General features: G+C 43.6%; 1 protein-coding gene across 4 annotated transcripts in view; it reads left to right on the forward strand.

The window, feature by feature from the left end:
• Positions 1-26,091, forward strand: part of HGF (hepatocyte growth factor) — a 479,128-nt gene that overhangs the window by 218,277 nt on the left and 234,760 nt on the right. The gene's annotated exons all lie outside the window — the stretch shown is intronic.

Genomic DNA, 26,091 nt, shown 5'->3' on the forward strand with positions numbered 1-26,091 from the left:
GTGGTTCTAAAATAAAACTACTGTATATTTTACATACGAAACAATTGGCCTAAAGTTCACTTCTTGAGTGAGTGAGACCATTTGCTGACTGAGTGAGTACAACAAATGCTTTACATTGTCTTCTGATACTGCCTTACTGCTTGACCAAGCTACCACTTTAGAGAGTAAGGTTCAATCTAACTTTAGCCTCTGTCATACCTCTGGGGACTGTGGGCTCTGTATAGCAGCAGTACCTCAATTGCTGTTAATTTCTTTTGGCATTTGGCCTCGTGCAAAATGTACATGTAAGCAGAGCAGTTTTGATGTACTGATGGTTTGGGTTCCATGGCAGTATGTTAAAGTAGCAGTGGGCTGCATCAATATCTGGTGTATTGTAATTTGAGATTACCGTTTCCACATTTCAGGCGGGAGCCAGCCAAAATAAAGCACTTTTTGGCTTTAAAAATCAGGAGTCTCCCTTCTGAATCGGGAGAGGGAGACAGAGGGAGGGAGAGCTAGAGGGAGGGAAAGAGAAGGAGAGGGAAAGTGAGGGAGGGAAAGGGAGGGAGAGGAAGGGAGAGGGAGGGGAAGGGATGGGGTGGGAGGGAGGGAGAGTGAGGGAGAGCGAGGGAGGGAAAGGGAGCGAGGGAGGGATGGAAAGCGAGGGAGGGAGGGAAAGGGAGGCAGACGGAGACAGAGGGAGGGAGGGAGAGGGAGGGAGGGAGACAGAGGGAGGGAGACAGAGGGAGGGAGACAGAGGGAGTGAGGGAGACAGAGGGAGTGAGGGAGACAGAGAGAGGGAGGGAGACAGAGAGGGAGGGAAAGAGAAGGAGAGGGAAAGTGAGGGAGGGAAAGGGAGGGAGGGAGAGGGAGGGAGAGGGAGGGGAAGGGAGGGAGGGAGAGTGAGGGAGAGCGAGGGAGGGAAAGGGAGCGAGGGAGGGATGGAAAGCGAGGGAGGGAGGGAAAGGGAGGCAGACGGAGGGAGACAGAGGGAGGGAGGGAGACAGAGGGAGGGAGGGAGACAGAGAGAGGGAGGGAAATAGATAGAGGGAGACAGAGGGAGTGAGGGAGAGAGGGAGGGAGACAGAGAGGGAGGGAGAAAGTGAAAGAGTCAGAGTGAGTGAGACAGAGGGAGAGATGGAGAGAGATGGAGAGAGATAGAGTCAGTGGGAGACAGAGTCAGAGGGAGACAGAGAGAGGGAGAGGGAGAGGGAAAGTGGGAGGGAGAGGGAGAGGGGGGAGAGAGTGACAGGGAGAGAGAGGGAGGGAGACAGAGAGAGTGAGTGAGACAGAGGAAGAGAGGGAGTGAGAGAGTCAGAGTGAGTGAGACAGAGGAAGAGATGGAGAGATGGCGAGAGATGGAGAGAGAGAGAATCAGAGGGAGACAGAGAGTCAGAGGGAGACAGAGAGACAGAGAGAGGGAGAAGGCAAGGGAAAGGGAGAGGGAGAGGGAGGGAGAGGGAGGGAGAGAGGGGGAGAGAGGGAGAGAGAGGGGGAGAGAGGGAGAGAGGGGGAGAGAGGGAGAGGGAGAGAGATGTGTGTCTATGCCGGGTCTGGTGGCTCAGTGGACGAAGGCGTCCGCTGCAGGGACCTATGATCAACCTTATGGTCACAGTTTGTTTTGTTGCTCTAGCCCCGCCCCTTCCCCACTGACCCCGCACCCACAGGTGCGGCCCTCGGACACAAACCACACTGTAAATTTGGCCCCCGAGAGAAAGTTTTTGAGTACCCATGACCTAGATACTCCTGCAATAAACAATACATTGAGCAGTATCACAGACACACATAGTATAGGTATACATATTTATGACCTATAACTTAACCTTCTAGACACACCTAGTCTAGGACTTTATGTTCTAATTTTTGAACCTAGTAAGTGTGACCCATAGGTTTAATCTCAGCAATACACAAACTTTGAATACAACTGCAAGGTAGCCTGTATGTATTTATGAATTACATTGACTCTAGAGTGTAAACATCACAAGGTCTCCATTATCATTGTAAATACCACTGAGATCTTTCCCTCTATATAGCATTGTGGGGGAAGATCTCCTGAAGCTTTACCCGCTGGACACTGTTGTTGTCTGATTGTTTTTAACTTTAGGTGAGTTATGAATAACTGCGTGCAACAAATACCAATTTGGTATTTTCTTTTAAACACAAGGTTTTATCTTCACATGTCACTCCCACTGTATCCCCACTGTTGAGAGAGCTTGACACACTTGTGTAATAATGCTACGACACGCATGAATCACTGCATGCGTTACACACAAGTATCACAGTCATTAATGCAACGTGTTATAAGTTGTTTGCGATATGTTTTTTACCCCTTCCTTTTTTTGCCTCCAACAGGTATTAACAATCGCAACCTGAAGAAGGGTAATATAGTAATATTCACCCCTTCACCCACTAGGATGGTAGCCAAACGAGCTTATATACACCATACCATGTGGCAATAGTGTAGACAGTTACATATACCCTTAGATACTCTCTAACTAGTCCCCCTGGTCCTGAAGAACCGCTCAGTAAATGTTAGAGTAGCGAGAAACATGTCGACCGGACTCTAACACACTCCAGAAGAGAGTGGGAAACATCACATTCCACTACTCTCCTCTAGGATATAGTTTTTAACTAAAGCAGAGGCCCTCCTGAATAAAGTGTCTCTGGTACGACTAGCTTTATTTTATTTCACATAGTTACGTCTACCCTGAATCCTGGCCCCATACCCGCACTTCATCTATACAGCAGTTGGAAAAAGATCTCCGCCAAAGAGCCCCTCTATGTGGTGTTGCCCGTTGGGTATTGCACGGCCGACCCAACGAGGAGCAGGCCCAAATGATGAAGCATGACACCTGAAAGGGTGTGTGAGGGCATTAAATCCAACAAAATGGATTCCCAGGGTGACCACCAGGCTACCCTGTTCTAATCCGCTTGCACTACAGACTGTACTAACATCTTTCTCTGTCATTAGGAACAACGCGACAATCTTTGTATTTTGAGTCCAGCCTTCCCCATGCAACCCACGGGTTCTATGCAATGCAAAGCCTCTGGGTAGACAGCAGTCCCAGGAAGCACCACAACATAATTTTTAGGTCATCAAGTATCTGCTGTTCCCGCAGGAGACTCCAACCCAACTGCATAGCTGGACATCTTTCAGGTCATGAAATAAATGGCCCAGAAAGAGCCCCCCCGCCCCCAGCAGTAACGTTTCTTCTGAGATTTGGGATGAGTTTGGGTCAGCTATTGTTTTTTATACCCCCTCTCTGGATTGGAGCCAGATGATCCCCTGGCTTCCCACCCTCTGTGGCCTGCTCCATGGGGGTCAATAACCTCAAGAGCTGCCTCTCCTCCTGGAGCTCTGTAACATGATGCACCTTGTTGTGGAGTTCAAATGCCAGGTCAAAAGGAAATTTCCAGTGGTATTGAATCCAATCCTGCCAGAGCCTGTCAGTTGCTAGGTGGAATTGCGGGCGTTGCGTCAATGCGGCTGGTGCAATATCCTGAAAGATGGAACAGGATGCTCCCTAAAAGAGATCTCATTGGATTTTCATACTGATAGAAGGATTGCATCTTTCACCTTGAAGGAATGAAGTTTGGCCATCACGTCTCTTGAGCGTCTCCTTTCACCAGCATGCAGCAGGCCCACCCTATGTACCACGTCAACCATCTCTTTTAGGCGATTACCCCCCAGCAGCTCAGAAAAAAGCCCCAAAACACAGTCTTCCAGGTCTTGCCCCTCCGGTCCCTCAGCCAGGTTTTAAAATTTCACAATGTCCCTTTGGGACCGTTTTTCGAGGTCCTTCCTTTTCAGGATGGAGGCCTGAAGTTGTGCGTTGTCTGCAGAATCTTCCATCTGGCCAGTACGGTGTTCCAACTCTGGATTCTAGATCCAGATTTCTCGTCCCCAGCGAGTCAACATCCTGTTGAAGCCTTCTCGATCTGCTATTGGTGTCCAATCTGAGTGTTTTGAGGGCGGAGGTCATATTTGCCTTTAGCTTCTTGCAGAGCTCACGTTTGAAGTATCTCAAGGAGGCAAGAATATCCTCCTTCATCAGGGCTATAGCGTTGTATTTACGTGGCTCAGAGTTACTATCTTGTGATGCTGTTGGGATAAATTAGCTGGAAACCTGCTTGTTTTGGACTTTCTTTGGCAGCATAGAGACTTAAGATGCAGGATGAAATATCAGCTGAATTTCGTTAATGTTCCCTGTCTCCAGGGTCAAGAGGCTCACCACACCGTTCTCCACTCAGAAGCAACTATAATGCTCCACATAGTGGACTACAGGGCCCCTGCTCTGGTGCCATTGCTGGTCTACCGTGGTGACCCTTGAGGGACCCCCATCATACAGGGTCATGATAAGGTGTGCTGCATCCTCCTCATGCCTTCTCAGTGGTGAACCCCATGGCAGGACCCCCTCAGCCCTCCAAACAGCAAGCATACAGTGTGTCATGTTACCGTGGGTGGGTCCCAGCATGCAAAAACTCACTCTATTGCTTCTCTGATTATATTCAAATGTTGTAGCGTATCCCTCATGGATCACATCCACTCGGACATCTTGGTTGGCCATGCACCCTACGTCTAACATTTTTTATGTATTGCACTCTGCCCTCTGGGCTGTCCAGGGCTTAGTCTAGGGGTGACTTATATGTATTTAAAAGGAAGGTTTAGGCCTGGCAAAAAGTTTATTTTTCCAGGTCGAAATGGCAGTTTAACACTGCACACACAGCCTGTGATGTTGGGCCTGAGACATGTTTAAAGTGCTGCTTAAGTAGGTGGCACAATCAGATCTGCTAACCCAACATTTAATTGATGGTCCTTGGGTACAGGTAGTGCAGTTTACCAGAGAGTTAGAGTTAAAACGTTCCTGCTTACCATTCATATTTCTGAAATAAATCTTTGCATTGTGAGTGTTTGTAAATCATTACAAAGATATATTTGGGATGGGGTCACATCAATGTCTGAGCCAATGTCATTATTTACCATGAGAATATTCTTTTGTGAGAAATAGAGACATGTGTTATGAATACTTTATGCACTGTGCCTCATAAAGAAAAAAAAAAAATTAAAGAGCAGTGTGCGTGATAGGCTTTCTACCAGACCATGAATGGTTTGGAACAATGTTATACTGACGGATAAAGAGATTGCTGAATTTGTGAAAGCTACGGTAACTTATATTAGCACTATTCTTTCGTATATGGATGGCTAAATTATGCTGAATTCTATAGGAGATATATATTAGGACAAGCAAAGACATAAAGAACAAAATATAAATCCTCCAAGTTGGTTGAAAATTATAAGTCGTTAAGATACTTCCAGCTATTTTGGATTGTCTTTGCGTACATTTACCTTGTGACTACAGATATTAAATTACATAAGAGTAAGGTTTGTGGTGCTCTTTGCATAACCTACAAGAAATGTAGATATGATTCCTGTTTCTGTTTAATAAAACTATATTTTGACTTTGTTACTCTGGCACCGCTGGGCGTTCTTATTGAATTCTTCCATGGCCTTTCTTGTCAGTTTATGAGTTTTACAGAGAGGTGGGAAACATCAGCGTTCTTCGTCGCTGCTCATTTGTGGCCGTTGTATGGGTGTCCGCACTCTCCAGGTATGCTCATGTTTGGCTCTTCAGATATAATTTAAAAACATAATACATCTATGTGTAAAACTTACAAAGAACTGTTTATAGGACTGAAACATTCAATTTAGAAAATTTGGCGAGTGGGAAATGAAGGAAAAACAACTTCTAAAAATCTAGATAATTCTTTGTTCAAATGTTAAAATTTTAATAATGAAGAAGTAAGTACAATCAGTAAAAAAAATGGAAAGGCGGGAAGACAGTTCTGAGATTATGGTTTATTTCAGTGGGATTGTCTGTTTCATTTCTTATTTGGCTGTAAATGGATTACACAGACAATTTCGAAGGCTGACACTTTCATAAACACCACATATGTAAAATGTTAAAAAAAAAAAATCTCAAAATCCCTGAAACACTCAAACAATGATCCCACGATAACATACAGTGCAAAAAGGTCAATGTATTTATTTTGTACATGTGAATATTATTAAAACCCAATTCATATAATAATACACCTATAATAAAACACATTGCATCAGTTCACCATAATTAAAAACAATAAAATTCCTCATGTCAGGACATAACATAACATCTTAAAACACTTTTACCACAGAGAACCCTAAAAAAATAGGGAAAAGAACAAGGATAGACAATATACTTTGTCTTTTAGCTCGACAGTTCCCTAGGAATAATTTTAGCAAGATTAGCCTGGATACATATATTCTATTTTGTACCTACAGGGGTCCAACTTGTCCTCGGGATAATGTACAGAAATGCTTTGACGCGTTTCGATGGGTATCTAATTATTCCATCTTTATCAAGACAGTCATTACGTTCACTTTTCTTTGTGGTTTATTTGATTGTTATACCCTGTATAAACAAGTATATAAAAATATATATTTATAACCTTAAAGTGATTCTATTATGCACAACCTTTACAGTGACATTCTACTAACACAACTCAAGATTCCTTAATTCATTTTATCTATGCTCTCATGTACTACGACTCAATGTAATCTCCTTATACGATATGCTCATGCCATTTACTTCAAATATCTTTTTCCAATTATCTATACTGCATTTCAACATTTCTTAAGGATATTTAAAGCTTATCCCTTCTAAACATCACATTACTCCTGCTTGTAATTGTAATTGTAATTGTAAAGGGATTTCTAAAGCGCATGGCTGCCCGTGAGCGTCCCAGCGCTAACAGATGAACCAAATGGATCAGGCGAGTGCGGAGAAGATGGTTATGGGATCAGCCAAGTCTTTAGAAGCTTTCGGAAAGGCAGCAGGTTGTTTTGGGCATGGAGGTCGAGCGGGAGGGTGTTCCACAACTTGGACACGTGATAGGAAAAACGCCGGCCTCCGGAGCGAGCTTTCTTGATCCTGGGTATTTGGGTAAGATGGGCATTAGAGGATCGGAGAGTTCTAGACGTGGTATGCGGAACAACAAGGTCCTTAACGATTGGCGGGGCTTTTCCCTGAAGGATTTTGTGGGTTAGGCACAGGGCCTTGAACTGCACCCTTTGCTGGTTTAGCTGAACAGCGGTTCTTGGTGTCAGTGAGAATCAGAGCAGCACCGTTTTTCACAACCTGTAGCCTGGCTGTAACTTTCTTTGGTGCGCCGAGATATAGGGCATTTCCGTAGTCCAGTCTGGACAGGATAAGACCCTGTAAGAGAAGCTTTCTTGACTGGAAAGGGAGCAGGGGGAGGATCTTGCGGGTAGTGCGTAGTAGACCAAGGCAGGTTCCAGCCGTTTTTCTTGCCTGGGTGTTTAGGGTGAGGTTGTGATCGAGCCAGATCCCCAAGCTTTTGATTTCAGCTTTGGGGGTTGGGGGAGGGCCCATGCATGGGGGCCACAGAGACTCCGGGCGGAAATGGGACTGGTTGCCCATCACCATTATCTCTGTTTTGTCGCCGTTGAGTTTTAGGTGGGATGAATTCATCCAGCTAACTATGTCCCCCAGGCAGGAGTACAGATTGATGGTGGGATTGTCTTGCCGGCTGAGGGAGACAACCAGCTGGGTGTCATCTGCGTAGGTCAAGAGTTTGATACCGTACGGGATGACAATCTTTTCAAGGGGCGACATATATACGTTAAAGAGCATCGGGCTCAATGACGAGCCCTGAGGCACTCCGCAACGTATAGGGGTCTCCCTGGAAATGAAGTCGCCCTCCGCCACCTGGAAAGAGCGGTTGTGGAGATAGGATTTTAGCCACGACAGGGCCGGCCCTGAGATACCAAGGTCCCTGAGCAGCTAAGCCAGGATGCTGTGGTTAACGGTGTCGAATGCTGCGCAGAGGTCCAGAAGGATCACTGCCACTGATCCTCCTGCGTCAATGATCTTCCTGGCCTCTTTGACAACCGCTACCATTGCTGTTTCCGTGCCCTGGCCCGGGCGGAATCCTGTCTGTGACGGTTTTAACAATTTGTTCATTTCCAGGTAGTTTGATAGTTGACTGTTGATGAACTTTTCAGCCATCTTGCTAACGCAAGGGAGGAGGGAAATTGGAACCGTTCCGCTTTCTATAGAGGAGTTTATCAGGTTCACCATTGGTGCAAGAATGGTAGGAGCGACTTGTTTAAGGTGTCTGACTGGTGCTGGATCATGCGGGGACCCGCTTTTGAGGGATTGAAGGATGGGCCTTAGGGTTTGCTCACAGATGGGAGAGAACATATCAAGTTCTGTGTTCGGGTTCTGGGCCTGCCATTAGTGGATAAGTGGGGGGTCCGCAGGGGGAAGAGGGGGGAGATGTTGGAGGATGTTTTGTAATTTTTGGTCAAAAAATGTGGCTAACTCATTACAGTGATTGTCCGAGGGATTATACGTGCAGGATGGTTCTGGGGTTTTTAAAAGTTTTTTCACGATTTGGAACGTTTCTCTGGACAAACAGGATGCCTTACTAATTTTTTCATTAAAGAAGGCTGTTTGAGCATTTTTGAGGGCTTTTTTGTAGTTGAGAATAGCCCGTTTATAGTCACTTTTGCTGTTGGGATAGAAGTCTTTCCTCCATACTCTTTCCGCTCTCTTGCAGTTTTTCAACCTTCGAGAAGAGAAAGAAAGGAGACAATTTTTACAAAACCACTTCTGAAGCTACCCCACATTTATGTACAGTTTCTGGGTCCAAAAACACTCCACAATAGCCTGATGTGTACCAAATGACTACACCTATGGTGTTACATTCTCCCTCCTGCAAATAACCCACTAGTCTAGGGTAATAGAGACCACTACGGGCACGATGTGCCTACATTGCTGTTGGCATATCTTTGTCATCAAACTCAATTGAGAGATACCTATCTAGATCACTAAATTCATTTGTATGCCTGCAAAGAGCGTTCTCTTTATTCTCACCTGAGAGTTGATATTTGCACTTATTCTTGTACTTCTTTTGCAAACGCGAACAATGGTCTATTACTGGACCCCCTAGTAAATAGAGAGTATTTTGTATATTACTATTGCTGTACCGGAGAATGTCTGCCATATATTCTAACTAAACACATGGCAGTACATCTTCTCCTATGTATTTTTTGTGGTACCTTATTAAACAGACTTGAATAATCGCCGTTTCCCAACTGCAATATATTCTTGAACGGTTCAATCCGGAACCCCAGATTTCTAGTTCGTGTCCAAAAAATCTGCATATGAAGTCCAAGGTAGAGGGGCCTTAATACATGCACCTCCTCGCCTGCTGATGCGCTTACGTCGCGCTATGAAATAAAGAAACAAGCCTATTGTATTACACCCATGAATGTGGGAGAGGGACATTCATTTAAATAGGCTATTTGTAAGTCTATCCATTCTATTCTATAGGATTCCTTTCTCACCATATTAGATCATGGATTCCCCGTCCTACTTTGTCCTTTTGGAAAATGTGAATGGGAGACTGCTGCATTGTTCTCATTTAAATACTGTCTTGTGATCTCTCATTGGTTCCTACAAACCACTGCTAGTGCTGATCTGCCACTCCTGACACGGAAGCTAACTCTATGCTTTTCATGGGTTTTAGCAACACCTTTGTTTGTATAAATACAACTTTATTGGTTTCGTGTGCATACATCTAATCGAAAAATGGTCTCGTGAATAATAACACCAGCTTTATTTATTTTTACTAATACAACTTTGTTTGTTTGTATGAATACATCTAATTCAAGCAGGGTTTCTGCTTAAATTTGATGTATTCGTACAAACAAACAAAGTTGTGTTTGTACAAATAAATAAGTAGGTGGTAAACTGCAGGTGTTTTGCGATCGCAAATGCGGTTGCAAAAAGATAGTACATTGGTGTCAGAGTCGCTATTAGGAAGGGACGCCCTTGGCATGCCCCTTCCTAATAGCTGTCCTTTCAAACTGTGAATAGTGCAGATTCTACATATTATTTTGGTTCAAATTCGATTGATGGGAGTCCAAGAAATTGTTGTTTCAATTTGTACATGTGGATGTAGCCACCTTTTCCAACATTTTGGACATAAATGGGAGTCTCAGGAGTGGAGCAGTTGTAGTTGATTTCAGCCAGGTGGAAGGAGGCTATCTTCAGAATGAGGGTCACTGTTTGAGGGGATATGATCTTCTCCAGTTTTGAAGTAGGTGTTAATAAAATATGGCAATTGAGGGATCAATGTGCGCAATTAGTCTTTGGGAATCACGTCTCCACTATACATACAACAACCTCAAACAAAAATTGTATTTTTGGTGTAGAAACAGCAGATTCAAATATTAAATAGTTTCAGTATTTTCAACAGCCATGTTTGGGGGAAGGGGTTTTCAGGTGTTTCATTGGAGATACTGACCATGGGACATGCTGTGTTACACACAGAATGCTGCTGATTTAATGTGACCTTTCAACGTTGCATGAGGACAAACGCAAAGAAGAAAGGCAAGTCTGAGCCAGAATCAAACTTCAGTTTCTAGATGCCTTCTGCACCTATGATCTGTTGTTGTCCAGGTGATCCTGTATACTCTGTTAACACTACTTGACAATGGCTGCACAGGCATTTGTTGCTTGATTAAGAAGTTCTCATGGGTTTCTCACTTTAGAATCCCTTTTAAATCTTTTGGTGTCAAATTTCTTTTAAAAAATTTTGGTTATACCTATGTCTCAGTTGACATTATTTCTCTTGTGAAATTTGTATTCACCATGCCCTCTTTTACTTCTTTTTAATTCTAGCTTTTGGAAATGGTTACTGAGCCAAACTCAGGATAGTAATAAGGTATTATGCCTCAGAACCCACCCTAACCCTCCTACTGGCCAAGCACACATGCATTTGCTAGTAACATATCCTTAATCTTTGTTTTGGCCACTTAAGAGCAATATTTCAGGATATATATTGTGTGATGGGATTAGCACAGGATACAAATATTTGTTCTAGTTGATAGTCAATTTGAATACAGTGGGACTCTTCTTGGTTGTTCATTGAAGTAAATATGCTGAGTCCTCTATAAGCTTAACCTCTTTCTCCCTTTTTTGTTTGACTCACGATGTGTTGTAATGGCCAGAGCTGCCAACTTTGGATTTGAAGGTACCAGGTTTGAGACTCTGTGTCGGTTCAACTTTCCGAGCAAAATATTAAATCTCTCTGTGCGCTCATGTAGAGCATATGAATACCTTTGGGTTGAGATTACGCTCTAGTGATTAGGATTTGAGTATCGGCGTTGGCTCAACATTTGTTTTGAAGGAAAAGTTTAAAAAATGTGATGGCGAGGGAAATGAAAGAAAATAAGGGTTTATAAACAAAAAAATACTGGGTGTGCTTATAAACTAAAATAAAGATGCCATCAGATGACCACGTTTTAGTCGGAAAGCTTAAAAAACCAACAATCATAAAACAGGAGCAAAGTCAAAAAACCCATAAATAAACCAAAGAGTAGGAGTACTTGTAAGAGGAACAGACTCCATGGGGGGAACCAATCACCAAAAGAGGAAGAAATAAAACAAAATTGCCATTACAAAGAGCACTAGAAAGAAAGAATGAAAAGTGATGGGCAAGCTCTTAGCCCACAGAGTAGATAAATCATGTCTCAAAGACGCAGCACATGCACAGCCTAGGTGAGATCAAAAAATGGGGAGACGCTAAAACAATAATTGATATAACTTCGCGGCATCTTTACAGAAGCCTATTCACTGCCTTTTTTCCCAATTGCGCTATCAATTGTGTTATTACTCCTGCTTGACAAAATGGAAATTGCAGGTATTGTTATACAGGGACCTCATGGGAGATTTAGAGAACCTAAAAGGTTGCGGAATATGAAGTGATGGTTCGACTATACACAGCGGAAACTACTAAAGTACATGGACTTATCATGGTCTGCAAACGAAGAACAGTTTAAGGGCTATGCATTTTGGACTGCAACTCCTGGAAGCTCTATTAACAAAATGAGTGCAGCGTGAGAGCTTCCAACTCTGTTGACTACCAGCTCCACCACATGTGATCGATACATTACACCATTCGAATTTAGAGACAATTGTTTTTTTTTGCAAAAATAAGCCAAGACTGGCACCAAAGAGACTCTCAGGACGACAGGACGACCTCTTTGTCTCCATGTTTTATGCTTCGTATGTTACTTAGTACAATTTTGAGATTGTACTTTGAAGCCTTTAAAAAGTCACTTAAGTGACAAAACATGTGTCAGCTGTTGTGTGTCACCGAGCATTGCTGTTTTAATTGGACTCGGAAATTTTGTCATCACACTGTAACTTTTTCTTTTCTGCAAAAAATCAAATTAATTTAGTATGTTTACGGTGGGACTGTTAAACCTTTGAGAAAAGGACCTTTTCTTCTGTATTTTGTAACCTGTGAAAAGGAAACAACGTTTTTTCAGGAAACATCAAAATACGTGTTACCAGATATAACAACTTGTTTGATGATATTTTCTGTCGTTCTGTCGTACAGACATATCTTTTCAGATATTAAATGTGAATGGGGAGTCCTGGGCTATACTTCCTGAAAATAAAGTGATATAATGGCAAATGATGCTAAAAAAATCCCTCCATGGCCTTTCTACCCTTCGCAGCAATCATATGACTCCCACTCACCAGAGAAAAGGACAGGACAGGACCTTTTCCCCTACATCTGCTTCCCCAGACAATATACCATTGCTGCATCTGATCCTCTTGCTTGGTTATGGACTGCTGCTCCAAGGTCTGCCACAAGTATGGGCCGCTGCTGATGACTAGTGGCTGATGAGCAAGTTATATCCATAAGACAAGGTGAGCTGGCTGCTGGCAGACAGAGCATGGGAAGCTGTAGACATTGTGTAGAAAAGTGCAAGACTCAGAATATCAGCATAGCTCAAGATATGCACAGACTGTGCAGAACCCACAACCGCTGTCTCCACTCTGGTTTCTCTGATCACTAATGATTGAGCACCCATTCTGCATCCAGGTTTAGTAGTTTGGGTGCTGCTAGCCTCCTGAACTACCCAGAGGTGCTTCCTGTAAAAGTCCATGGTCTCCTCCATTCTTTAGACCTGCAATAAAGAAATCTACAATAGCAACGGTAATATGATGTGCATTGCTGACATCAGTTGTATCAATTGCAAAGCTATTCCTACCAGAATTATGTTGTTAACAGCAGCTTATTGCACAATATGCATAAAGTGTTTTTCTTTTGTCATTACAAATATCTTTTAATGTCTATAATGTTTATGATAGGATGATGTAACCTCAGTATCATCCTGTGCAGTGAACTTTCCATGAAACAACAGGTCAACCCCGTCTCCTCAGCCTGCTTCCAAACACTCTGTGTGCTTTGCAGAATTTTCAAATGGCTTGGTCCTCATCACCAGCCACCTGGACTACGGCAACACACTCTATGTAGGCACAACCAGCGGACTTGTGAGAAGACTGCAGACATTCTAGAACACAGCAGCCAGGCTGATCCTCAACCTGCCCAAAAGACCCCACATAACCCAGCACTTGAGAGACCTCCACTGGCTCCCCATCTAAAGTGATGTAATTTAAAGCTTCTAACACAAGCTTACAAAGCCCTCCTCAAATACGGAACGGCATACATAAACTACCAGCAACCAAAGAGAAATATCACTTCACCCTGCTCACGCTCGCACAGACACCATGCATCTGCCGCTGTTGCACTGGAGGTCGATCCTTCTCCCACCTCGCTGCCAAATCCTGGTACACCCTTTCCCTCCACCTTCGAACAGCTCCCTCATTGGCAGACTTCAGGAAAGGACTCAAGACCTGGATGTTTGACTGATTTATATGAAAACGTTACTAAGTGTGGAGTTGGAAAATATATCAAAGTCTAGATAACTATGTATAAATAACCACAACCCATTTACTTACCTGTTTACAGGAAATGTCCCAGTGTAGTATCTAGGTACAATACAATGTGTAAGAAAAGTAATTTACATGACATCCCATTGAAAGTCATTATAAAGTATATGTACAATATTTGAAGGTTTAGCATTTCCAGTCATTGTACTGTAACAAAACCAAAGTATATATACAACAGCATTCAAAACTGTATTGTTACTGCAAAGTATAAACACCTTCAGGAAGAACCTTGCCTGAACAGGAGCTGTACAACGACCACCCTCCAGCTCCTTGAGACCCTCACGGTGAATAGCCTGCTTTATAAGCCCCTGATTGATTGATTGAAATAAATCCCTTACCTGTGCCAGGCTTGCTTGGTTCTAAGAAATAAATATAACTAAATAATATTTTTATACAAAGCAAATTGTTTTGAGTTCAGTCTTTGAGTGTGTGCAATCATTTGCTGATTGAGTGTGTCAAACAAATGCTTAACCCTACACTCTGATAAAGCCTTACTTCTCACCCACACTACCACAAATAGAGAGTAAGGTGCTATCTACTTTTACCTCACCTACCTTTGGGGTTCCACTGGACTCTGTGCACACTAAATCACATTTTGGTATAGTAAACACAGAGCCAGCTTCGTACATATTGATAATCCCATTAGGTACATTTTGGTATTGTCAGAAGTACCATTGTCGACCTCAGTAACCTTTTGTAACCCATGTGACTCAGCAGCGGCCAGTCCTTGAGAGTACCTGGACTCCGCCCACCAAGTGTATTCTGCCATATGTAAAGTTAGTTAGACATCGTAAATGTTGCTCAAGCCTGACTGCTTTGCTCCAAGACAGAGAGACAGGCAGTCAGACACTTTCACCATCTGCACTCGCAGCATGTTAAAGTATCTGTATGTAGCCTAAATAGGGCATGTGCACAAACAGTCCTTGTGTTGCCTCGGATTCCTATTGATGTTGCTTCGAAGTTTCCTCCTTTTTCTGGCAGTGCTATATAAATTAGTCTTGGGTGTGTAACTCTTCTGCTCAGGCTGTAGGAAGCTTAATGTCATTCAAGCACAATTTCTCCTCCCTTTGCCATTTTGTCATAGGGTGGTGTCTGTGGAATCAGGAAGCATCCTTAACCACATCTCACCTTGTGAGGAATTGAAAAAGGGAGAGGAAACTGCTCTTGATTGACGTTCAGCTTCCTATTGCCAGAGCTGAAAAGTAAAACACCCAAGGCACATACAAATGGATGAAATGGTTATCATGATCCCACAATGTCATCCTAGCTGTCAGTGCAAGTGAAGTGTTACAGCTGCGACCAAGGCATGAAAGTGACCTCCAGATAGGTCCCATGACAGCAGTGCACTGACTGACTAAAGAAAAAAGTAAGTTCAAATCTATTCTGATTGACTGCATAGTAAAGGTAAAAACTTGTTCAAATCTTCCCTTTACTTCACCGTCTCTCTAAGAAATGTATTCACTGGAAGCACCTGTGTTTGTCTACATGGTACATGTTTGAATCCTGGTAAGCTCAGTCAACATTTCATCCTGCTGAGGTGCATAAAAGGAGTATCACTGACCTTTGGTTTACATGATGTAATTCCATGTACTTACCTATGCCTTCACCACTTTTTGCAATCACCAGCCACCACTGATGTAACTCCTACTATGACACCTGGATCACAGAGGGTGCAAGAGCAGCAGAGAAGAGACTGAGCTCTTCAAGAGTGATATCTTCTGTCAGGAGTTTCTACACCATGTATTTCCCCTCGATCTTCAGCAGACTCGTATTTCCCTAGGTAACCCCTACTGGAAACCAAGTGAATGGGATGGGATAATGCGTAACGTACAAATTCTATTACTATTACATCATTCCAGTTGTAGGTCATACTTATTTGAAAAATGAAGGCAGACCACCACAGTGAACCTTAGCCTCACATTTGGCATATTGCACAGAGAGACAGGAGATGGGGTGGAGCAAAGAGTTGTAATGCCTAGAGATGGTCTTTTTGTAATGGTGGCTTATACAAACCCTGCTTAATTACGTACCTTTGGGGCTCCACTTTTCACAACCTCTACTCTTTTTGCCTTGAGTGTAATGCCTATCAGCATCATAAACAAGGTAGGGTCACAGCATTATTGGCCCATCCTTCCACACTGTCAAGGGCTTTGCTTTCACCCTTTCTCATGTGGTAGGCAGAAGACATGAGGCACCACTGCTGTCGCTCCTCTGACACAGGCCCTGCCATCAGTGGATCATCTACATAATGAAAAGACAGGGAAAGAATATTCTTGTGGGTCCTGGATGAAGAGGGGAAAGCAGAAACGACTGCTACACTATGCAGCATACAACGTTTCACCTGGTGATCATAACTACGTCAACAATAGTAGAACTTTAACATGTGTTATCGGTAACTTGGTATGTGCTGGCAGTTTCACAGGTCTCTGATGGCATTTTACAGATTCTGTGTTAGTAGTACAGTGCTAGTTGAGGCATCAGGCTATTTTATGTTGTTTCCTGTTAATTTGTGTAAGTATTAGCTTCATAACACATAATGTTTTAGAGACTTTTCATTTTCTTTTGATTTAGCGTGAAACCAGATGATTGGCTGTTATGCTGATGAGGCTCACAGACTGGTGCCCATAGGTTCGATACGTTAACAATTTTAACACTAAAGCTCAACTCAGAACTCATTAGTGATGTGCCCCGAGAACTATGCAATTTATGTTGCTCACTAGTTGGTTTTGATCCAGTTTAGGCATAATTTTTAACACCGCACACGCGTGTAAACATTATATACTCACTTGACACTGAGCACTGAGGCATCTACACTACAACATGGTTTGACTTTCATACATGAGTAAGTGTATGGGTGGGAGAATATAAGAATCCTAGAAGACCCGAAGGGAGCAGAGACTAAAGCGGGTTCATGCCTGGCCTTCCTAAAAGACATGATCCCTAAAGTCAAAAACCTAAAACTTGACCACCAGTTCGAACTAGACAGAGCTCATAAAGTCCCTACCTTCAGGTCCACAACAAGGAGCGCGGCTCGCCCAATAATCTGCAAACCTTTGAGATCTCAGCACACGGAAGCCATCTTCAATTTTGCAAGGAAAAACCACCAGATCACGTGGAATGGGCAGAAGATCATCTTCACGCAGGACTACTCCAAGCCCAAGGTGGATACCAGAAAAGGCTTCCTAGCCTTGCGGGATAAAATGAAGAAGAATAACATTCATTTCTCATTCGCAGGCTTGGCAAACTTCAGAATAAATGACAGAGGACTCTCCCAACTCTTCGACGATCCGAGAGAGCTGGCCAGATACCTAGATGGTCCAACTGCCCAAGAAATGGAGACCTCTCAAGCAGGTGCCAGCATAAGGAGAGCCTCAACAGAACTGGGGGTGGAGTGAAGACAATCTCCTCAAAGACTCATAATGATCTACCACAACAACTCAATATCTACCTCATTATCTATCTCAGCCTCAAAATCACCTTTTACTGTAGCAAAAGACTGCAAATAAAGTCTCCAAATCTCAAAATAGACATACTGAAGCACAGAATGCTTTCTACCTCATGAGCAACAACAACGGCGGCAAACACACTCTAACTATCTACCTCAAAGCTGCCTGAGGGTGCCATAAGTACCACAATAACCAGGCCCAGCAGGACATTCCTAACCGGGCACAACCGGGTCAAGACCTCAACAGTGTCAGCCAGCAACAACCAACAAAAGACAGCGGAGGAACGCTCACGGTCATCGAAGCAACGCTGCGCAAAGAAGAGCCCTGCGGGGGAGATCAAAGACCCAAACACTGACTTAAACCAGGCTCAAGGGGCCATACACTACTGTGTCAACTTCATCTACCACAGTGGAGACATCTATAAGCTAGCTCGATGTGACCTCCACAATAAACACTGTGTAGTACTGGAGAGCAGTCAGATCAACCCACATAACGGATGCCAAGCACTGGGACCAAGACAATCACCATATCCTTTTTCTATATGGACACATGAGACCACAAGAGTGATGTATAATGGTGCAGGGGGGTCAGTAACGCAGATGTATTGTGAAGCGGCAAATGTAGACTCTTGGGATCATAGAAACGCAGCGCTATCACCCAAACAACTCCCAGGAAGACGGGACGGTGACCCAGTCGTCGCACGCTAAGCATATGATGTTTCTGTCTACTTACTTTCTTTTTTCTCTGTCTTCCTTTCTATTTTCACCTCTTCACTCATACATCCCTTAATTAGAGGGTTCAGTCAGACACCCGTTACTGCCAGAAGAGAGAGACCTAACTCAGATATTAACGCAAGACAGACAATACAGATCCCCCTTTGGGGGGGCGGAGCGAATCGGAGGTTAACACTACGGGCCGAAGGGACATCAGGGGGCTAGTTGGACTGCCCTGTTTGACCACCTCTCCCGCCATAGATCAACTAGTGGGGTGTCAGTTTTGTCAGATGACTAAAACCCCTATTAGACTCAGGACTATAGAACCTCTCTCATATCTTCCTCTCACTTCTTTCTTTCCAGTTTCTCTCTTTCCATCAGCCTTTGCCTGATTTCCCAGAAAGTCAATGTAAGAGGGGATTAGCTAAAACAGATATCTTACCGTAAAGTACATGTATCCAATGCATACATACTACAATTGGCGAACCCCTGTGACAGAATGCTATTATTTGTTTGTATAAAAATAATACACTACTTTGAAATAAAAAAAATGAAGGAGCTGACATCATTTAAATTCCCACAGAATTTAATTTGTCAAATAGAGAAAGTTTGTGTGTTCTAAATGGACCCTTGAGTACCACTCTTTTATTTTCCTAATTAGTAACTACATTTATGGGCATGCTATTCCCTCAGAACTACATAAGCCCACTGATGTAGCATAATTAGGGTAGTGGTAGGATATTCAGTATTGTTAAAAATTACATATAGGTGTTTTCTTCATTTAAATATTTAAACATGACTTCACCATGAGGAAAATGTTTGACATTACATATTGAAAAAGTAGTCGCTTGGCAACTCTGCAATACCTTGGAAAGCAAGAATAAGTCATCCCTAAAATGTAGTTCCTACACGTTGTAAGTGAATGAGAAAGAGGGTATTTATCTTCAGCAAACATGAGTCATGTAAAGCAGGGATTACAATTTGTGGTTGGGGAAGCTTTGTAGTTAGTGGAACACCCACTGCCATCATATTCCTCTTGACCAGAATGTGTCCTGGTTTGATATTACCTTCCTTGAAATGTTGCTGGTGGTGTGTTAATTAGTAGTAGGACAAGTTTCACATTCTAGAAATTCCTACTTGGAGTGGAGCGTTGTACTCTGGCAGATTTGTAGCAGCTTCTCCTTCATTACAAAAATCGAAAGGGTAATTTCTACTGCCCAACTAACTAGTTTTCACATTGGAAGATGGACATCTCTGTATTTGATAAGTATACCAGTGTTGTCGGATGAACAACTGTAAAGGACGGATGTCAACTTTATGATATCTTGGTATAGTTGACATTTCCTGGCAATGGCTTACTCTCCAAACATGCCAGATGTATGAAACAGTGGTCACACAATACTGTTTGTGAATTGTGACCAGTATTTTTGTGATCTTTGTGAAATTTTTAGAACCGACCTATGTGGGTTGATAAAATTCCAAATCGCAAAGGGTCACAATCTGACCTACCCTCCTAAATATTCATGAGGTAGATCACAAATTACAACTCTCTATGATTTGTGACGTGCTATGGTGTCCTGAAAAAGCTGCCATACCACGTCTGAGATCAAAGCATTTTGTTTTTTAAATGCACCCTTTTTTCCTTACAGGGAAACAAGACTATCCCAAGAAAGGTAAACACACTTTTGACGAGTTTGAGAAAAGATAGTGGTCCCTTGGACACTGCCTGCTTCCTAACTAACGTTTTTTTACAGTTAAGAAACGAAAGGGTCCTTTGCGAATGACTTACATTCCCATATTAGCATTCTTTAAATTTCAATATTTTTTACCCCGATTTCAGTTGCAAAACATTGATGCATACCACAATGATTCTTTATGCTCATGGTACTCCCCCGAACCACATAACAATTCCCTATCAATCGGAAAATGTTACTGGTTCCTAAGTTTGGCTTGGTAAGTACATTCCAAAATGCACTTTTGCAGTTGCAAACTCCAAATAGGAATATTTGCGACCACTAAAATATTTTTTGCATCTGGTCTACAATCCGAGGAAGGAAATGCATTTCAGATTGTATTGGTAATATGATTATACTCTTTCAGTTGTTCCTTGTGTGACCCAGGATCAGCAAGGAGTGGAAGTAAACAGTATTTGACTACTCATCGATTAAGGCAGTATCACATCATGATATTTTTGCAATATGAAAATGTAGTGTCATGGTAACACAATGTCATTGCGTGACAATTGTAGATGGATGATTTCCATTCTGAGAGCAGATTGGTTAAATGAGGTCTGTGTTAATGTCCATGTTAAGTTTGAGGGTTACTCTAACTCATAGTTATTGAAAGCAAAGTGGCTGTACCCTAAATTGTTGAGTTGTTAAAAGGTCACGTTATAAAATATTTCCCATAAATGAATAATCACCATAACAAATGAGGCACCTAACAGTCACACTTTTGTCATATAAAATCTAATGTATATTGGGTATATAAATTATGACGGCTGAAATTCAAGCGGCCTGCTTTATGTACAGTAAGCCTTCTGCGCCCAAACCTGAAGACTGTTGCTGCTGCAATGACCATACAAACTTGATACCATCAAATTACAAACACAGCGTGTAATGACATACTCTCAGGCAGTAATCACACACTGCAATACTGAGTTAAGGCGAGGCAGCCCATTTCGTCCAATACAAACAGACTTACGTTGTACAAACTCATGGCGAGTTAAATATAAATCAACATATAACACATACTAGCGGCCCAATCATCTGGAACTGATATTGACGAGGTTATTTAAGATTTAGCTGTAGTTCCATGTACAGTTCTCCGTATGCCAGAACTGTAGAGAATGGAACTCGAGTGAATGCTAGAAATCCCAAATGCAATAAACAAACTTTGTTGGAAGGCTAATGATGTACTCAAATGTTCAAATGTTTAAAAATAACATTTCATGGAACTTTCAGAAAAAAACCCGAATCGGTTAAATTTGCAAAAATGCAAGTAGGCACTTAAATAGCTGCAAGGCAACTACAAAATCGTGTGAGAAAAAGGATAATCCATGTTCGAGATTGACATTAGAATGTTTATTCTTTTTCCAGGAAACCCAATTGATGGATTTCAAAGAGAAAAATTTACCGAATCTAGAAACAACTCATGTATTGTTTGCTTAAGCTTAATACTCATTAGAACGATATGGAGCACCGAGTATTAATTGGAAGTTTTAATAAGACGTGCTTAGGGTGAATACCTACCAACAAATGCACTCTAATTAGTCACGTTCCCTAATATGAGCAAATAATTAGAGTCCTGGCAGAAAGAATGCCTATAAGCAGTGGTTAATTTGAGCTGGGGTCGGTAAGTACATGCACTCAGTTATGATGATTGACTCATGTTTTTCCACATTGGACATTTTGCCGAGAGCAACCGAGGGAAAAAACACAAAGCGGTGAAACCGAGGAAAACAGAAACACTTTCACAAAGAGAGAAACCGAAAGCAAAACCTGCAAGCATAAGTCAAAGGGGCAGAGACTAGAGAGTGACCGGTAGTTGATTAAAGAGGCATCATGCAGATTTAAGGCTATAGAGTCATGTTAACATTTAATTGACCAAGCCACTGGCTTCTGAGCTGAGCTTCAGGCACCAACACTCTTTGTTCTCTCCCAAATTAAGCACTGCCTATATGGGACAAACACTCATTGTTTTGCAAAAGAGAGTGACAGTTCATCAAGGAAAACTGGCAGGCATAGTGAGAAACTAAAACATGCCCAGGGAAAACGAGTATTACCGAGAAAAAAATGGGAGTTATGCGAGTTGTTAGCAGACTAAGTGATGAAAGATCTTCTAGCAAAGCGAGCCTGTGCCCCGACGACTGGCTCGACCACTCACTGTGAGCCTCTTGCTATGTTTTTTCTGGAGAAGGTCCAAAACATCTATAAGACGTTCCCTTACACAGGGCCTCCAGTTAAGTCTCCGATTAACATCTATGGAGGTACCTCGTTGCATGTGCTGCCCCCATTGACATCCGAGGGGTTTGACCTCCTGGCTCAGCAGATTAAATCAGAGTCCCCCGCTGATCCGCTCAGACCGACTGTTTTCAGAGATCAGGCGTTCGTGGGCCGGACTGCGGTACACTCCTTGATTAATATCTCGCTGGAGTCAGGCATGATACCTGCTAGCTGGAAGCAGGCGGTGGTTTCTCCCATCTTAAAGAAACCCTCCCTGGATCCAGAGAAACCCGAAAATTATCGGCCCATCTCCCTGCTCCCGTGGCCGACCAAGGTGTTGGAGGCCCACGTCAACAAAGTTCTTTCGGCCCACCTCATCCATGCTAACATCTTGGATCCCACCCAGAACGGGTTCCGTGCTGGGCACAGCACGGAGACCGCCCTTCTCTCCATGGCCGAACACCTTCGCATGGTGATGGATGCGGGGCAGACAGCGGCGCTTGTCTTATTAGATCTGAGCGCCGCGTTTGATACTGTCTCGCATCCCATCCTATTGCATCGCCTGGAGGAGATTGGTCTGAGTGGTTTGGCTCTCCAATGGTTCCGGTCCTTCTTAGACGATCGTTTCTTTAGCGTTGCCATCCCACCGTTCCAGTCCCAATTCCATCCTTTGAAACAGGGGGTGCCGCAAGGCTCCTCGCTGAGTACCACGTTGTTTAATCTTTACGTGAGACCGCTGGAGGTCGTTAAGCAATGGGGCATGACCATGGTCTCATATGCCGACGACACTCAGCTAGCGGTTACGATCAGCGGGGATGCGGACCGGGATGCCCCCAGGTTTCAGAGCGGACTTAGGGCGGTGGCGAGCTGGATGAAGAACAACTGTCTCCAGCTCAGCGCAAAGAAAACGGAGATCATGATCGTCGGTAGGAGGCCGGAACTCTGGGGGGACAGATGGTGGCCAGTGGAGCTGGGCCCGGCCCCCATTCCGGTTACAGAACTGAAGAACCTTGGAGTATGGATGGATCCCTCCCTCAGCTTTGGGATGCAGTATGCCGGGATCATTGATGTTTGCTACTGTGAGAAGCTGGCCTGGTATATGATGTCCACTAATGTAAGTGGGCACTCTGCACCAGTCTAGACAACCCATATGGCGATTTAAGAGGCCTTAGACAACCTTAGAAAGCTCTCTTCAGGCTTAGCCCAGAAGAAGTGTAAACCAGCTTGTTTTACCGGAATGGAATATTATAGTATAGATTAAGTGAAAAAGAACAACACAAGGTATTTATAAAAATATGTATTTATTATATAATACTCTCTAACACTTTTAGATATCTCCTACCTGGTGAAACACACAATGCACACAATACTTTGCACAGAAATACAGTAAATAGCACAGAGTACACAGTGGGCCCCCAGGGAGGAACCAAACAATAAACTAAGAAAGTGGTATCAGAATCACGGCTCAGGTCAAGACACTGTTGATAGGATGTAGAAGTGCTGGGGACCCAAGGAACCACCCGAGGTGAGTGATTAGAAACCCATGGAGAGTGTGTGCAGTGTGGGAAATTAAAATGTAAGTCACAGTTGTAATTTTAAAGATTAAGGACCCTTCCCAGTGAACCCTGAAGAAACCCTGTGGAGGACAGAAAGTTGCAGCGCCACCTCATCCGTGGATATCCTAGTACCCATGTTACCTTCACCAGGGAAGCCGGGTGCATAAGTGTGAAGTGGTATTGGAAACCAATGTCAAACACAATGGAGGACTTCAGAAAAGTGCCACTGCTGAAGAAGGAGAAAGTGTCAGGAGAAATCTGAAGGAGTTTTCCAGTTGAGAGGTACCTGCAAGCAGAGGGGACAGAGTCTATGTCCATCAGGAGTGACCAGGAGATCTTTAAGATGAATGCCCACCAATGTTGGGAGTTGCAGGAGAGTTCACGAGGACCTTGACTCTGCTGCTGTGAGGCCTAGGCGAAGCTGAGGAAGACTCTGAGCCATGCACAAGCTATCTCACATTGGATGTCAAGTGCTGAGGGGTTGGTGTCTAGTGGGAGCACCAAAAAACCTTGGCAAATGCAACCACCGCATAAGTTGAAGAAGGTGCCCAGACAGTGGAAGTGGAAGTTGTGTCTGATCTGAATCTTGTCCCACAACGAATCTAGGGATCTACACCCAGGTAAGCCCTTAAGTGCCCTAAGGAAAGGGTTGGGACGATTCAGAGAACCCTCCCAGGGGAGGGGCTGGGCAGGGGGAAGTTACTCACATGTCCTTTGTCCAGTTTCGTGCCAGAGCGGGAGCCAACAGCTCTCTGAGCTGTTTTGAATTGGAATATGCATGGGGACACAAAATGTGCCCTTCATGCAGACTGAGTGGCGCTGGCAAGCGCACCCAACAGGCTCCAATACACTAAATCCTGTCTGGGAGGTGGTCATGATAGTTATTGTTCTGCCTTTCCTAGCTCGAGCTTGGCTCAGCAGCAAGAGGGCAGAATTTGTGACTCCGGTCGACAGCAACCATTTTGTGCCGTCCGGGTCTAGAAGACTGGTACCGGGAGCACTGAGAGCCTAACGGAGGGCTCTTCCAGTGCTTGGAATCATACCTCCCACACCGTTTTCAGTGTGGGGGTATGATTCTAACATGTTTGATGCCAAACTTGATAGGATTCTTTGCAGCCAGCTTCGAGATTGTCATCTCGTAATTACACAGTGCCCCTCTATAGAGTATATGGCTGCTTCACTTACAACTGGGAAACATGTACTCCGTAGGCTATAGGTGTGTCCTTCTCATGCAGAGCACCCTCATATTTAGAACCAAGCACCCTGCCTTTAGGATTGATAAGGCCTGCTATCGGGGTAAGGTATAGGTTTTAAGTGCAGTGACCCTAGATATAGAAAAACTATATCTTTAGTAAGTGGTGCTAGCAGTAGCTTACACAGGCTGCAATGGCAGGCCAGTAGTTCTATTTTGAATGGTCTATCATGAGTGGCATAATGCATGTTTCAGCCCTGGGGTACATCTGGGATACCTATGCGATGGGTACCTTAGTACCATATACAAGGGATGGATAAGGGTACCCCAGTATCCAATCTGGGATGTACCTAAGTACTGAACATAACAATTTAAGGGAGAAAGCAAATTGACTGGGGTCCTGATTAGCGGGATCCCAGTCAGACTAGTCAATAACAGCTTAGCACCAGGCAAAAAGTGGGGGTGACCATAAAAGCAGATCCTACTTTCCTACAGCTACTATTTCCTTTATTGGAATAATGTATAATGACAAGTGGGAAACTAGTAATGATGATTTAAATATTATTTAAAATGTTTAATAATGTTGCTATCTTTATAACCAATTACATGTTAATTTTTTAAGAACGGAAATATCATGAAGCGAAAATACCATTCTAATCAAGACCTCCGACCTCCTGGTCAGAGACCTAGCTCTCTAGCCCTGCAGCTCAGCTGTAGTGCCACTGCCACTGCCCCTTCACCTTGCTGCTAAGTAGGTGTTTGTGGCCATCCTCTACCTGCAGGCTCCTACTTGCGCCTCATCCCTGGTGGTCCTGTGGGAGAGCCTTGCCTTAGCAGAAACCCCATGCATCCACAGAACCGAAGCAGGTGGAGAGCCTTCTCCTAGGTCGCGGCAAAGGCCTGGAATGAGCTCCCGCTCAACATCAAACGCTCCTCCACGCTACACACCTTCAGGAAGAGCCTCAAGACCTGCTCTTAGGCTGACTCAGAAATGCATCCCCTCACCCCTCTCCCCCACCAGCGCCTTGAGTCCCTCACGGCTGAGTAGCATGCTTTGCAATTCCCTGATTGATTGATAATCAACAGTTCTAATAATACCACAGCAAACATCTCAACGCGTCAAGTGTTTTTTCTGTAATTTTATAGGTGCCTTACACAATCATACCTTCGATTCATTTGGGGGCATTTAGAAACCCATCGGTGAAGGGCAGATGTATGCTACGTACAGATGCAGAGACTGAAGCGTAGGAGCAAGTGACCTGTCTTCCTACTTGTTCTATCTGTGCCTTGGATGTTTCTAGTAATATCAGGTTTGTGCTGTGGATGAGGGTGGAGAGTCCAAGAAGGAAATTTGTGGCATATGGTGGTCCTATCAGAGAGTACAGAT

Source organism: Lissotriton vulgaris, chromosome 1_1, assembly GCF_964263255.1.
Source record: "Lissotriton vulgaris chromosome 1_1, aLisVul1.2, whole genome shotgun sequence".
NCBI lineage: Eukaryota > Metazoa > Chordata > Amphibia > Caudata > Salamandridae > Lissotriton > Lissotriton vulgaris.